General features: G+C 37.9%; 1 protein-coding gene across 2 annotated transcripts in view; it reads left to right on the top strand.

The window, feature by feature from the left end:
* The window catches only part of PTPN3 (protein tyrosine phosphatase non-receptor type 3), a 136288-nt gene that overhangs the window by 17873 nt on the left and 104713 nt on the right, over positions 1-13702 (top strand). Inside the window, exon 2 of one of the 2 annotated variants that reach the window (XM_074875519.1) lies at positions 11927-12030. The exons of the other annotated variant lie outside the window; for it this stretch is intronic. The gene's annotated coding sequence lies outside the window, so the exon portion shown is untranslated. The remainder of the gene's footprint in view (positions 1-11926; positions 12031-13702) is intronic. 2 annotated transcript variants of the gene reach the window in all.

Raw genomic sequence — 13702 nt, 5'->3', positions numbered from 1 at the left:
CTGTTTTGTCATTGATTTTCTGTATCGCTTGCTTTTGGTCAATTGACTAGTCTTAAGCAAAACCAGAAACCCAGTACTGTGTTTTCAAGTAGTCCTTGTTTTGATGCCTTTCCTTTAAAATATACTTTTGATGTATTGCAGCGTTGTGAAAGAAACACTAAGGAAAGAAAGCATTAGTAGTTGTCGACTTCTGTCCTATTTCTCAGTTCTGTGATCATAGCTCTAACCTGATAAGGTGCTACAGTCACCTCCCTCTTCCCCCATCTCCCAGCCGTTCCACGTTAAGTTTTGAGGAATTTGCCTGTTGGGAGCCATTACTTGTTATCACTGCCATGTAAAAGCATCTAATGGTGGGGAAGTGGGGAGGGAGATACTGGATCTCAGCACCGTAAGCAGAGCACTCCCTTTTTTGCTCCTCTTTCAGTATAAACCAGCAATGCTGGCCTAGTGCCTGCATTCCTTCGTAATCTGTTGCCACAGCGTGCTAAGATTGCTTTGCGGGAAGTAGATAAATATTCTACCTGCCAGCCAGGAACACAAAAGCTGAAATAGGAAGGACTGGGGAATGTCAGATCTACTTGGCAAAATTTTGTGTGTGTCTATTTAAAAATGCCTGGCATTGCCTCGTGTATTAAGTGATTTGAAACTTAAAAACCAAACTAGTCTCCAAGTTTAAAACTCTGAAAAATATCAGCAGTTCATATATAGTGGATAATAGAGATGCATTCTCAAGCAAGGAGGTTGTTTAGTTCTGTAAATTATGTGAGCCTGTCTGTGCATGGGAGTTTTAACAAGCTTGTAAATACAAGGTTCAAGAGACTTGCATTACTTCAGATAGCAACAGGAAGCTTTGTTATAAATGCTCATTTGTTGGATAGCTGTGTTTAAAAATGAGCAAGAAGCACCAAAGTAGGATTGAATTACTTGTGAAGGCACTATACGTCAGTAGGAGAGTTGAATAAAAAACAACAAACCCAACAAAACACCAAAAAAACCCTAAAAGAAGACAAAAAACCAAACCCAAAGGAGTACTCCACTCATGAGCAAGCAGTTCTTTACCAAGTCAACTTTCCAAAATCACACTCCACTCTCCTCCATTTTACTCCCCCAAACTCCAGTCGTGGCTTGCATGGCTCCTGCTTGCTGGGAATGCAGGCCACCTTCCCTTGGCCTCCTGTTGGGTATCCCCTTCACTGGCTTCAGGTTTCCAGCTTCCCAGTATGTTCTTCTTGATTTGGGGTTGGACACCAGCTGTCAGAACAGTGCCTGTGCCTGTTCACATCATTCGTAGCAACTGGAGTAGGCAGACTTACCTCTTTGCCAGCATGGTGAATTAAAAGCTCACACAAATGAGACAGGTAAGTGTATCACTTTGGTAGTTTCATGGCAGAAGGTTTAGCAGGTGTTTGCCTAAAAGTTGGCCCAATATTCTTGCCCACCCTGTGATGGCGGAAGGGTGCTCTGCCTGCCCTGGTCCAGAGTGGTGCTCCGTGCTGCCAGGGACCCAGCTGGCCAGCCAGCCAACAGCCTGTGCCTAAGCTTGACGCTGAAGCTGCCTTGCATGCTGACTGAGCGGCTGTGCTTTGTTTGGGGGCTTAAGTGAGTTAATTTGTTGAAAGGAAGGAACCGACCAAAAGATAGCTGCTGCTGTGTTTGCAGTGAAGGGAAGACACAGGAGGATCTATTCTAGATGAATGCTTTTTGGAGTGGTTCCCTTGCAGTACGGTATGCTGTGGTCACTAGGTGCGTGTTAATCTTGTAGGGTGATGAAAAAATTGCCTAACAGGGATGTAAAGATGTAAATGTTTAGATTTTGCTGGTCTAAAGCATACACTGTTTAAATGCTGACGGGAAAACAGAAAGCACAGATTGTTTGCAAGCTAGGACTTGTCCTGTTGTATGTTTACTCTTTTTTTTCTTCACTGTCTGTAGGAATTGCTTGCTTCTTTTAAAGTGAGGACAACTAAGCATGTGCAGGGGTCGGAAAAATGGCTAGCCATTTTGCATGGCAGTGTTGCTCTTTTTTTGTTTATCTGTTCTCTTCATGCAGGAGGAGGACTTGTGCAAAAGCTATATGCAGTCAGTGCTGCTGCAGGCCCTGGCAAACAGTTTGATCTTACTAGATAGAAGATAACAAATTGATGTGTTTCTAGATGTTTGAAGTCTCTGCAAGAAACCGAAAGGGGCAGAAAAAGAGGTGTGCTTTGACAAGCTTAAAATATAAATTTGTCAGCTAGTCATAAATGGGGAGGAAGATGAGATGAAGATGAGGAGGAAAGAATAGCAGAAAACTATTCTTCCATACAGCTGGTTACAAAGTGCAGATGTTCGTAGGCTGGCTTTTCACAGTGTCCATTTGCTTTTTCTTCTTGAAGACTTACAAAACATCATGTTTGTAAACTTTCTGGAAAAGTTCTCCCCCAGTCCCCTCACATGGCAAATAAACTTTGTACATGAACACCTTCAGTTTTACTAATCTGAATATGTAACAGTTATGATCAAAGTATCAGGAGGTGTTTTAACTTCATTACGTTGTTTAGGTTCTGGCTCTGAGTTGCAAGACTTCTGCAACACATTTTCAAGTTCTTTCCTGTAGTTTGAGAAGTAGAACTTTGTGTAATTCCTTCAAACAAACTAGTTTTGTGAGACTTTAGGATCTTCTGAATTTGTGTCATTTTGAACAGTCCTGAAGGATAACTTGAATACAACCATAGTATCTAAAAGAAAATTTTTTTTCTGTCCTTACAGCTTGAAATTAGGTTGTCGGTTTTAAATTCCCTCCATAACATAGCAGCTTTCAATTTTCTGATTGTTATTGTGTCCCTCCTTTTTTAAAGGAAGAATTGCTGTGGTTAGGCTATTCTACCATCTTATCTTTTTCTATAGTATTCTGTGGTTAACTGCATGATTTCCAGTGCTTTGTTCCATATCCCTTTGGGGACCTTTTGTGGCTGTAAGCTTTACGGCAGAAGTTGTCCTCTGTCATGCTTGAGGGAACATATTCTAAAAGCTTGTGACAGAACATGGATTATAAAATAGATGAAGATGTATAGAAGACAGTTCCGTGAAGTTTGAAGCTTTAAGGTCTGAAAGAAAAGTCTGATTGCAGAAAGATAATTCATAATAATACTGAAGAGTGTTTTTTTGTTCATCAGCACAATTTAGAAGATAGGCTTTCTTCTGACATCTGGATGGTTCTCCAACAGGAATGTTTTCTTGCAAATATATGGTCTTTTTTTTTTTTTTTTTTGCTGCCAGTGATGAAACTTCCCAAGTTTGAATAGCACACAGTCCTTTGTTGTGTTGAGAAGCAAACTGAGTAATGACCATCAATGGAAAACACTGGGTGACAGCACAAAACTTTAATTTGGGTTTATCTAGTGTGGGATCAAGAGTTCTGATGAAAATCTAGCATATAGCTAAAAATTACTTAACCTGTTTGAGTTTGTGAGCTGAGTACCATTCGCAGCAGAAAACTTTTGTTGCTGGTCTTGGTGGCTGCTGCTTGCCTGCTTCTGAGGTTTGTGAAGGAATTAAAAATTGTTTTAGCTAATGTGTGGGCAATATTAGAAATCTTTAACAGTAATGATGGGCAGATAGGCAGTTTTGGTTTTGATATTGGGAGACCTTCTGATGCTGCATGTGTGTAAGCTTGTGAAGACATCGCTACTAATGGCTTTATTTTATATCTGAATACTTGAAATGAACCTCAGACAGCTGGAAACCCCAGCATTTCCAAACTTTTCACAATGTCATTGATTGAATGTGTTGATCAGATAGACTTTCATTGAAAAGACAAAATTATTTTAAGGTGGAAACTTCACCAGTGCAGGCTTTGCATACTGCTGTGTGTGGTGATGTTCTGAATTTGCTCCTCTTGCTCTTTATTTTCTATTTGCTTTTCATCCCATTTTCAAGTGACAAGTAGCTTTCACAGTCTTGATCCACTAGTCAACTGTGCCCACGCAAAAAGAAACCTCAGTCATCTGTAAATTCAGGCTATTTATCGGGTTTTGAAACAATGCATCACTGAAATTTGCATGGAATTTCCATTTTTTAAAAAAGTGGAGTTAGCTTTCTGTGGCATTAATACTCTCACAGCTATGATTAAGGTGTTTGTTCTTCTCTTCCCCAGCATGACAACGGATGGCAGTCACCACTGCCAGCAGCATTTATCTGAGAAGGCGGATTTAAGCTCTGTTCAGTTCTTTCATAGAAGCTCTCTTCGGTCCTGCTATGGAAGCACTGTAACAACTTCTTAAACTGTTTATTCACAATCCAGTTACCTGCAACATGCTGCCTGCTTTTTCAAGTTTTTAAAAAGTATGCTTTGGCAATTACTTCAATCATGATCTGTCTTCAATTTGGAGAGGAGGAAAGTGACCTATTCACAAAATGCCATTAGTGACATCAGAAACAGAATGTGAACACTTAGATTCACAGCCTTGTGTTGAGTCTATACTCTGTTCTGTCTATGAACTGCTTCTTTCCCACTCTTTAAAAAACAGCTGAAACTTCTTTTACTCTGAAAAAAGAGGATGAAATGTGAGGTACAATGACATCAATCCTGTTGAAAAGAATGTTTGGTAACTGTAGTTTTGACATGAAAATGTAATGTGTTAATTGGAGGCAAAAATTACAGAAAGAGGTTTTTTGCTGGACCGGTTAATATATAGGAAAAAAATTACTTTGGACATACAGTTAAGAGGCTTGTTTTGGAAAGCTTTTTTTAACATACCTGTGAGAGTCAATTAATAAGAGGTATTATTAACTGCAAGCTGTGGGGTGGTTTTTTTTTTTTTTTTTATTTATAGGCCATCATGCTGCATTGGCAATTGAAACATCGTTTCAGCATAGATCAGTAGCCTTAAGCCATAAATAGTAACTTTAAACTGCTGTCCTCTTACCAGAAAACAGCATGTCTCACAAAGGGAACATGATGTGGGGACTTGATGATTTTCTGACATTCTCAGCAAAGTTTTGTCACTGACTTCTCAAAAGTGAAATTTCTATTTATTTGTTTTACACTAGAGGAGGTAGAGATTAGTATTGACCTGCAAGCCTATTGGATAATGTGATATTTGTGTGTATAATCCCTGTTTTAAGTTGTTTTTCCTGTGTTTTTAAAATCAGTAGAAATAGCACAGGTAGTTTCTAGGCTGCCTGACTGGTATCATACTATGGATATAGTAAAATGGTAGAATTTCTTCTTTAAAAGTGTTTTTTTGGATATATCTGTTTTAATCCATAGAGGGAGCTTTTGGTTATTTGTTTTTCTACATCCCTTCCTGAAACTGTATTGCAGATGATTAAAATTCTGCTTAATTATCACAACTTTACTTGGCAGTAAAATTGACATGATGGTTCGCATCTGTCATACAAGAGTTTCGTGAAATACAGTTCATTGCCTGCTAATAGAATATGAGGTCTTTTTGTATTTAAATTTTGTTATGGCAATTAACTCGATACCTGAGTTTTCAGAATGTTTTAGTAGCTTGTCTTTAAGCATTCACCACCAAATTTTACACTTACTGGTTTTGAAAATTTGAAGGCATAAATTATTTTATATAAAATAATGGCATTATTTGGTTACCCAAATACTGCAGGTGTGGACAGAGCTTCATATTTGATTTTACAACATGTCAGGTAATTTTTTTTTAAAAAATTACCTTCGTGTACTTAAGTCTGTCCTGAACTATTTATGGGAAATGTTGGTAGTTGGGCACTGCAATGCTCAGCTTCTACTTTGACTCAGCTTTTCATGTTCTTCCACTCTTCCGTGTTGTTAATATAAGACACTATCAAGTTAAAGAAGGTGAACTTTGACTTTCAATCCGCAGTTTCTCATTTGAGTTCATGCAACATTGTTTGTAGCCCTAAAAAGGCATTATTTAGGAAATAAATCAGTGATAGCTGTTGCATTTTTCATCAAAACGGTTTTCTTTTGTGCTGTGGTGCTGTTTAAAGCTGAGGCAGGCGATAGAGGAAGCGGTAGAGTTCCTGAATTTTTCAATTGGCACGGTGCAAGGAATGGAGCAATGAGCTGTTATTGCCTTGAACACACTGGCTTAAGGTGTTATTTTATAAATGGGTGTTTAAAATAAACATCATAAAGATCTCTTACATGAGCAATAAAAACTACTGAAAATGTGAAAGCATTACAAGTGTCTTGTTCTCATCTGTCGTTTATTGTACTTGAACAGTGTAGGGAGCAGGTCTCTGCTATTACTTCAGTTGTTTTTTCCTCCCATTTGTTTTTCTTCTCAGTCATTGTGCATGCAGTAGATGGTATCTCTGTACTAGTGCTAATCCAGTATCTAAGGTCTAACAGTAATGCTTCATGCTGTGTAAGATGACACATTGGATCCTGCCATGACTTAGCTGCACAGTTTAATTCTATGTACATTAAGTAGCAGCACTGAAGTTGGCATGACCAGATTCATACCCTTGGAGTTTGAAGGGTCATTCATTCAATCTGGTTTGATCCTTTGCAAATGTGACCAAAGTGTTTTCCTCAGAAATTGGATTAAATTATATTAAGAACCCCAGTACTGAAATCGATGGTCAGTATTGTTTTTCTACCAGTAAGCTCTTCTAGAGTTTAATTACCTCTAGGTTATCTGATTTCAAGATTAAGTTTTCAGATAACCAGTCTTGCTGTTGAACATGTTGCTGAGAGAATGGGACAATTCTCTTTTTCCCCACATATAAAGACTATGACTGTGTAAACAATGTGACTATTTTGGTCAAATAATCTCTATTAAGCTATAATATCAGCCTGTCCTGCTTTATTGCTAGCCAGTCTGCGTCCTCTTCAGTCTTAACAGCAAGAACTGTATGAGTGTATGATTGAAGCTGTGCACATTTTAAGACTTTGCAGACAAAAATCTGTAGGATGGAGGTAATGCAGACCTTTTGGGAAAAGGGGAGGGGGAAGAAGAAGAAGGATCTCAGAAAAATTAGAGTGTTTGTCTCTAAAACTTGTTTTAGAATGGATATATATATAATATATATAACAAATATTTGACATGAATACCTTTTTTAAAGGACAATTCATTTACTTAGTGTTATTACTCTGTCACTGTAAGTGCAGCTCTGCTTTCTGTAACTTAACTCTGAAGAGAGTAAAGCATTTTCTGTTACATCTATACAGTATTTTGAGAGCACAGAGTCTGTCATCAAGTCCCTCTCTGCCATCTATCAAGAGACTGGATGGTCCCCAACAGAAGTGTTGTGCCCAGTCCAGCTGCGTGAGTGTACGTATGTACCAGGCAGCAGAATTCAATTAAGAGTGGGTGGCTTACTGTGCTGCATGGCTATTCTGCACCAGGTATTTGCAGCTTCTCACAGTGCTTGCATTACCTTTGGTATGTTATTGTCTTAGTTGGATCTTAGGGACATGTCAATCAGGACATACTGTAATGCTAGAACTAAAACTCAGGCTTATTTCCTTTCCCGCCCACCTCCTCCAGTCAGTCTTTGACATTCATGTGTGGTCTTGCTGAATCCAGGGTTCAACATTGCTGGATCTCCCTTGAAAACACGTTGCGATACAAGTTTACCAGAGATACCTAATAATGGAAAGCTAAATGAAGTTCAGGGAAGGCTCACAAAGCACTTAACTCAATCTTTTGCATTAATTAAGCACCTAACCTCTTGTAGTGGTGTGGGGATTTTTTTAATTTATTCAGCTGTATATATTGAATTTTCTTCTTAGAGGCAATGACTACTGAGCTGTAGGTAGGCACCTGACATAGGAACAATACAGTTTGTCTGCTTAGTTATTGGCTTTAAAAAGTAAAATAAAAAGTTAGGTTCCAATTTTGTGGAGGTTAGCAAAGGAAAGAGTATTCAAAATTACTTGTGGTTTGTTTTTTTGCTTTTAAATCGTGGCTTTTTTGTTGTAACTACCTTAATTGAAACTAAAATGCTTTCAAGTACATTCTAAATAAGCAAATAGAGATATCGTCACATATATGGTCTACCCTGAAGGCTTATTTGTGCATGAACTCCAGCATAAAGAGCTGTCAGATGAAGAAGAATCATTATATTTTACTATGGAAGAAATTTTTTTCTTTACTCTGTTCTGTACTAGTTCTGGTAAATATTAGGCTGGCAATATGTGCAAGAATATATGTTAATATAGGTATTTTCATACATGTACAAGGTATAACTTTAAATCACCTATGCTTATAATTATTTTTTTTTTGTTTAATGGGCTCATTTTCTGTAAAGAATCTCTGCCCATAAGATCTGTTTTTCTGGAAAACTTAAGATAATAACTAGAATGATAAACCTGGTTCATGAAATTTTTGATAACATAGTCTCAGAATGCTTTGCTAGACCTATTCATTAATTATATGACAGGTAAATAATTTTGGTGTGCTGCAGTATATCACAGATGTTAACCACTGGGAGCAAATATAAGAAAGCTGAATCTTTAATTTTTTTAATTTTGGGATGAAGGGCTTCTATTATAATGATACTGCTGTCTGTTTTAAGAGTGACAGTTGGAAAACTTGCAGCTGCTGCTTTGAAGATTGCATATGACACATGCACACACAAACTTTCAATGTGGATGTTAATCTTTATTTGGGTTCTAAGTAAGAAGGTGCTGCAAGAAGTCTCTTATTCTTTGTATCTCAATTTGGAGGTATTTTTACACCATAAGCTGTAATGCTTTATCATCTAAGGCTTTCATGCCTGTTCTATACTTACAGTTCAACTGATTTTTTTTCAGCTGATGTGAAGTTTCATCACGTTGTGATACTTCTGGCTTCCAAATTTACTTTCTGTATAATTTATGATCAATGTGTCAGGAAAAGTTTGTGGGAAATAATTATAGATAAAGAACAAGTGCTAACCTGCACACAGTGCTCAAAATGAAGTTTATCTTTTACTTGGGTTGTTGCTTTACTAATGCCGGGTAATTTGTATGGAAGCTTGCAAATACTATGTTGTGGTTAAAAACCTCATGGGATTTTGCTACAAAATATTAGATTTGAATTTTATATTAATGAGGAGACATCTAGTTTCTTATTGGGAATGTAGAAAAGATGAAGCGTTTCCTGTGCAGAAGGTGAAAACATAAGCTGGTTTTCATAGATGTTGAGTTAAACTTTGGTCTTCTATTTGGAAAATCTGGCTGGATAACTTAACCCTCGTTAAGATGCATTGATGATAGATATGACTTTGAGGTGTGTAAATAATTCTTAACTACATGGGAAGAATAATCAGAATATAGATTACCACAAAAATTTCAGGTTTACTAGGGATGGTTTTTTTCTTATGATAATCAGATACTGTAATATTTATGATTTTCAAGACCCCAACATGGAACTATACATTTTCAGTCATGACTGTAAAGAAACTCTGAGAACACTTAGAGTGTGGTAGTCCCCTTCTAGGAAAAAAAAAGTGCACCCACTTGCAGGAATAAAATTATCCCCATTTACCCAATGAAATGGTGGTAATGAATGATTTTTTTTTTTAGACTATTCACAGTTTATATATGGTGTGATTATATGTAGTAGGTCCTTGAGTATATACTCAGCAAATCTGCTTTTGATTTAGTTGCTTGGTAACAAACACATTAATGGTAGTTATACTGAGAATCAGGACATAAGTTTCTTTACCAATTCCAAAGTGAGTTGGAAAGAAATTAAATGCTGGTATGGAAAAAGTATTTTCAAAAGTCAGTCTTCAATACAAAAGATGAGGAAAACACATTATTTTTGTTCTGCTTGACTGCAATGTTATTGTCGGAGAAGGCATGCATAACCGAACTTGTCCAGAAATGTGTCTAATGTACTTGGAAAACATTAACTTTCTGTAGCTGTATTTGTTGCTCCTGTAAGCCTCTTGCGTGGCTTGATTATGGGATAGAATTCCACGTTTCTTTTATACCTTAGGGTGAAAATAACTCTGTTTTGGGGGTGGTTTTGTTTGGTTTTTAATTAAAATGTAACTCTCAGCTTTCTGGATTTGAGATGCTTGTTTTAGGGAAAGGGGAGTAATTATTAAACTATGCACTTGTTGATAATGTTCAAATTTGTCTTACAGTTTTTTGTTGGTTTGTTTTGTGAATTAGTCTCCTGCCTGAGGCTACAAAGCAGGAGCTGGGATTTGCATGTAATGGCTGGTCCTGGTTGCTCAGGACTGGAGGCTGATTGCTGGTGTTTAGAGCCGGCATCTGATCTTGCCTGAGATCTCAGTGACCCTCTGCCTATCCCAAAAGCAGTTGCCATTGCAGGTTGCTTCATATGCTTCCACGTACCCCTTTTTATTGCACTGGGGTTGATAACCCATTTCAGTAATCTGGGCCCATTTAGAATACAGTTTAAAACACAGGTCATATGTGGAAGAAAAGTAGTAGAGCAGCTGCTCATAACTCAGCTGCTCACCTCTCTCCTGTTCTTCTTCCCTTGCCCTTTAGACTAGGGATTCGCAAAGTTGTTTCCTTATAGACTTACTGAGTGTATAATGTGTTAAGCTAGGACATGGAAAATGACTTAGGCTGGTGCCTGTGGTGTGACACCTGTAAAATAGCTCCTTCGGGAGCTTACTGACTGCAGAGTAACATTGAAGGCCATGTAGGTGGGAAGTAGAGAGCCTGTCTTTCTCTGCTCAGGAGACCCAGCTGGTGGCAGTTTCCTGGGGCTGGATTAGGCCATTTGAGCTCCAGTTGACTAATGGCTGTGATGTCCAAACAGTCAGCTGTTTATCCCAGCCTTGGCACAGTTTCCATGGTCAGCTGGCTCTGTCAAGGACAGCCTCAGCTGAGGCTCTTTGCATGCTGTAAACACAAACCATGAACTCCAACTGTGTTACTGGTTTTATTTTACATAAAATTGTAAAAATCAAGGGATTCCAAGTTTTCATTTGTGAACTCAATGCAAATTGGTCACACTAGCAGGTTTGGATTTCTTGTGACGAATTTCCGACTTACTATTTCAGTTGGGGCATCCAGCATATAATCTGAAGATACTAAACCAAATGTACTGCGAAGATAAAAAACAACTGCAATTTTAATCTAAAAATAAGCACCTCTGATTTTATAATGAACAGCAGTATGTAAGTATGTGTTACTGTTCTTGGATAGCTTCTGTGGATGCTGAGAGACAGGCTGTTTATGGCATAGAAAAGAGCAGGTCTGACTTGCTGGAGGACATGTGGAAGTTCAGCAATAACAATGCATATTATATGATGTCTTTGATAGCATTCACAGTTCTCGTTATTTTGTGAAAAACTTTAAAATGGAATTTCATTCTTGTAGCAGACAGCTTTAAGGTAAAATTCCTGTCATCTCTTGTGTCTAGTTGACAGCATTCAATGAAGACCTAGGCTTGGATTTGGAGAGTATAATACGGTTTATCAGGGCCAATGGTTAAATTTCCTGTAGAAATTGATACGTAAGTGGAAAAAAAATGTTAGGGGTTTAAGTTATGAAGAACATAGGGGACCATAATCTGAAAATTAGACCTAGCCTACCAAATCTACCTCAAGTATGGGCTAGATTATCCAGGTGACATGCTAGGCTTTCTAGAGAGGGGGACTGTGGAATGAACTGGACCTGTAATTAATTGTGCCCTATGCACAGTCAGTTAAGTAAAAATCATCAATTTGTTTATACAGGTTTATTTTTTCACAGTTACAGAAGATTTGGGGTTTTTGGAGTTTTTTGGCTTTTTTTGTGGATAGCAAATATAAATGTTATTGATGCTGTCTTATCAGCTTCTATATTTGAAGCTTGAACAAATGAGTAGCAAGATCTAGCTATATTGTGACACGAAAAAATAATGCTCTGCTGGAGAGCGATTAGGATCGGATATCAAAATTTCTGCAGTCACCAAGCGCATGGCTCATCCTGCAGCACGCTCTGCACTAGGAGTGCAGGGGCTGAGATCGATTTTCTTGCTTTCTCCAGGCAGATCAGGAGCTGAGCACTGGAGACTTCTGTGATCATGGCTGTCTGCTGAAGCCTGGCTGACGTGGAAGAGAAGTAGAACATACTTGGAAAAAGGGAATGTTGTAAGTGTAAGATAGGAAGCATTGGAGGTGGCAGGTGGGAAAAGTTGGGAAATATGAGCAGAAGGGTCAAATAGCATTTTTGCAAGAGCAGAGAAATCTGTAAGGAGATTAGGCATCGCAGCGCAGACTGAGCCTTGAAGGCCAGCCTGACAAAGCTTTGAACCTGGCAACCAAAAACCTTATTTCTCATCTAGTGGCTGGCCCACAGCGAAGAGTAGCTTTCTCCTTTCATCCATCAGTGGACTAATGGGTAGAGAGCTATTTCTGCAAGCGAAAAGGGTTTTTTTGACCTCAGGGTGGAAAGGGGAGAAAAGGCTGTGCAGTATAGTTCGTGTAGTCACCTGCATTTTTGATGAAAGATCAACACAGTGCTGAATAAATAGTTTAAAACTTAGCTGCTAGAAGATTAGAGAATGTGAGATTGAAAACTTTGTATGCAATTGTAATCTCTCTTCACCTTTTGGTATGTCCTTGATAATTAGATAATGGCATTTTTTATTTAGCAACAACCATTCCTGAATAAGAAAGCCCATTTTCTGGAACTTAAAAAAAAAAAAAAAATTAACATAGTATGATTAGCTGCGGACTGTATATCAAGAACAATTTCAAAGTGATAGGAATGCATAGTGGTTTATATGTAAATACTATTCAGAATTCACCTAAAGATCACCTCTTCCTTTCTTCCCTCCTTTAAAAACAAAAGAAAACAAAACAAACAAGCCAAAGCAAACAAACAAAACCCAAACTCCATACCTTTGGGAAAGTAGTAAAATACTGCTGATCTAGGAAAAAATGCAATGTGCTGGCTAAATAAATGAGTTTTGGCAACTTACAGTTTTGATTTTAGAAAATATGCAATAGCAAACTCAATTGGCTGACAAAAATTATGAGTACTTGATGAATGCTTTTGTGTGTCTGACTTCTGAGCTTTCTGTGAGAAGGGAGTTGTTTTAGCTGCTTCTAAGTATAGATTATACATTGTTATGCAAGCATGGATCACTGCACTGCTTTGCTGCCTTTGGTGCTCTATACAATTATGCATCTCATGGCACCTCGTGCATTTCACATTTGCTTTTTGTAGTGATGTGTGAGTAGATATGATGCTTCAGAATTTTAGGTGATTTTTATTATAAATTGTTTAGTTTCTTTAGCTGCTTAAAAGAAAAGCCAGCTTATGTTTTAAGGTAGATACACAAATAAGGGGAGATTGCAAAATAGTCCTGATGTTGGTCCTGTCTAGCTTGACCAGCAGTCTAGGAAACACTCATATTTTGCAAGTTTTCTTGTAGCTAGTCTCCAATAAGTAAGGCATGATTTGGTAATTGGTATGGTAATTAACCTGGAAAACTATCCTCTGCTTCGCTTGCCAGCTGGCTTTATATGCTGTGATGTTAATTGGTAAACTGATCCAGTGAAGAGAAGCTTGGAATGTTTACAGGCTTGACTATATTTAATTCATCTCTTATTTCAATGAATGGCTTTTTTCTGTTTGTGGGGGGTGGGTTGGTTTGGGTTTTTTTTCATTTGTGAAAACTGGTTTTCAGAGTTTTGGCGTTCATGAAGATTTTTCCAAAAAAGAAAAAAACATACTCCAACAGAGCAACTTTTTTTTTTTTGGTGGGATGTTCTTAACGGATATAAATTTCTGGCTTCATGAATTTATGTATGCTAG

The sequence above is a fragment of the Strix uralensis genome, chromosome 1, assembly GCF_047716275.1.
Source record: "Strix uralensis isolate ZFMK-TIS-50842 chromosome 1, bStrUra1, whole genome shotgun sequence".
Taxonomy (NCBI): Eukaryota; Metazoa; Chordata; class Aves; order Strigiformes; family Strigidae; genus Strix; species Strix uralensis.
Note: the sequence above shows the minus strand (reverse complement) of the source record. Positions and strands in the feature narration are given on the sequence as shown.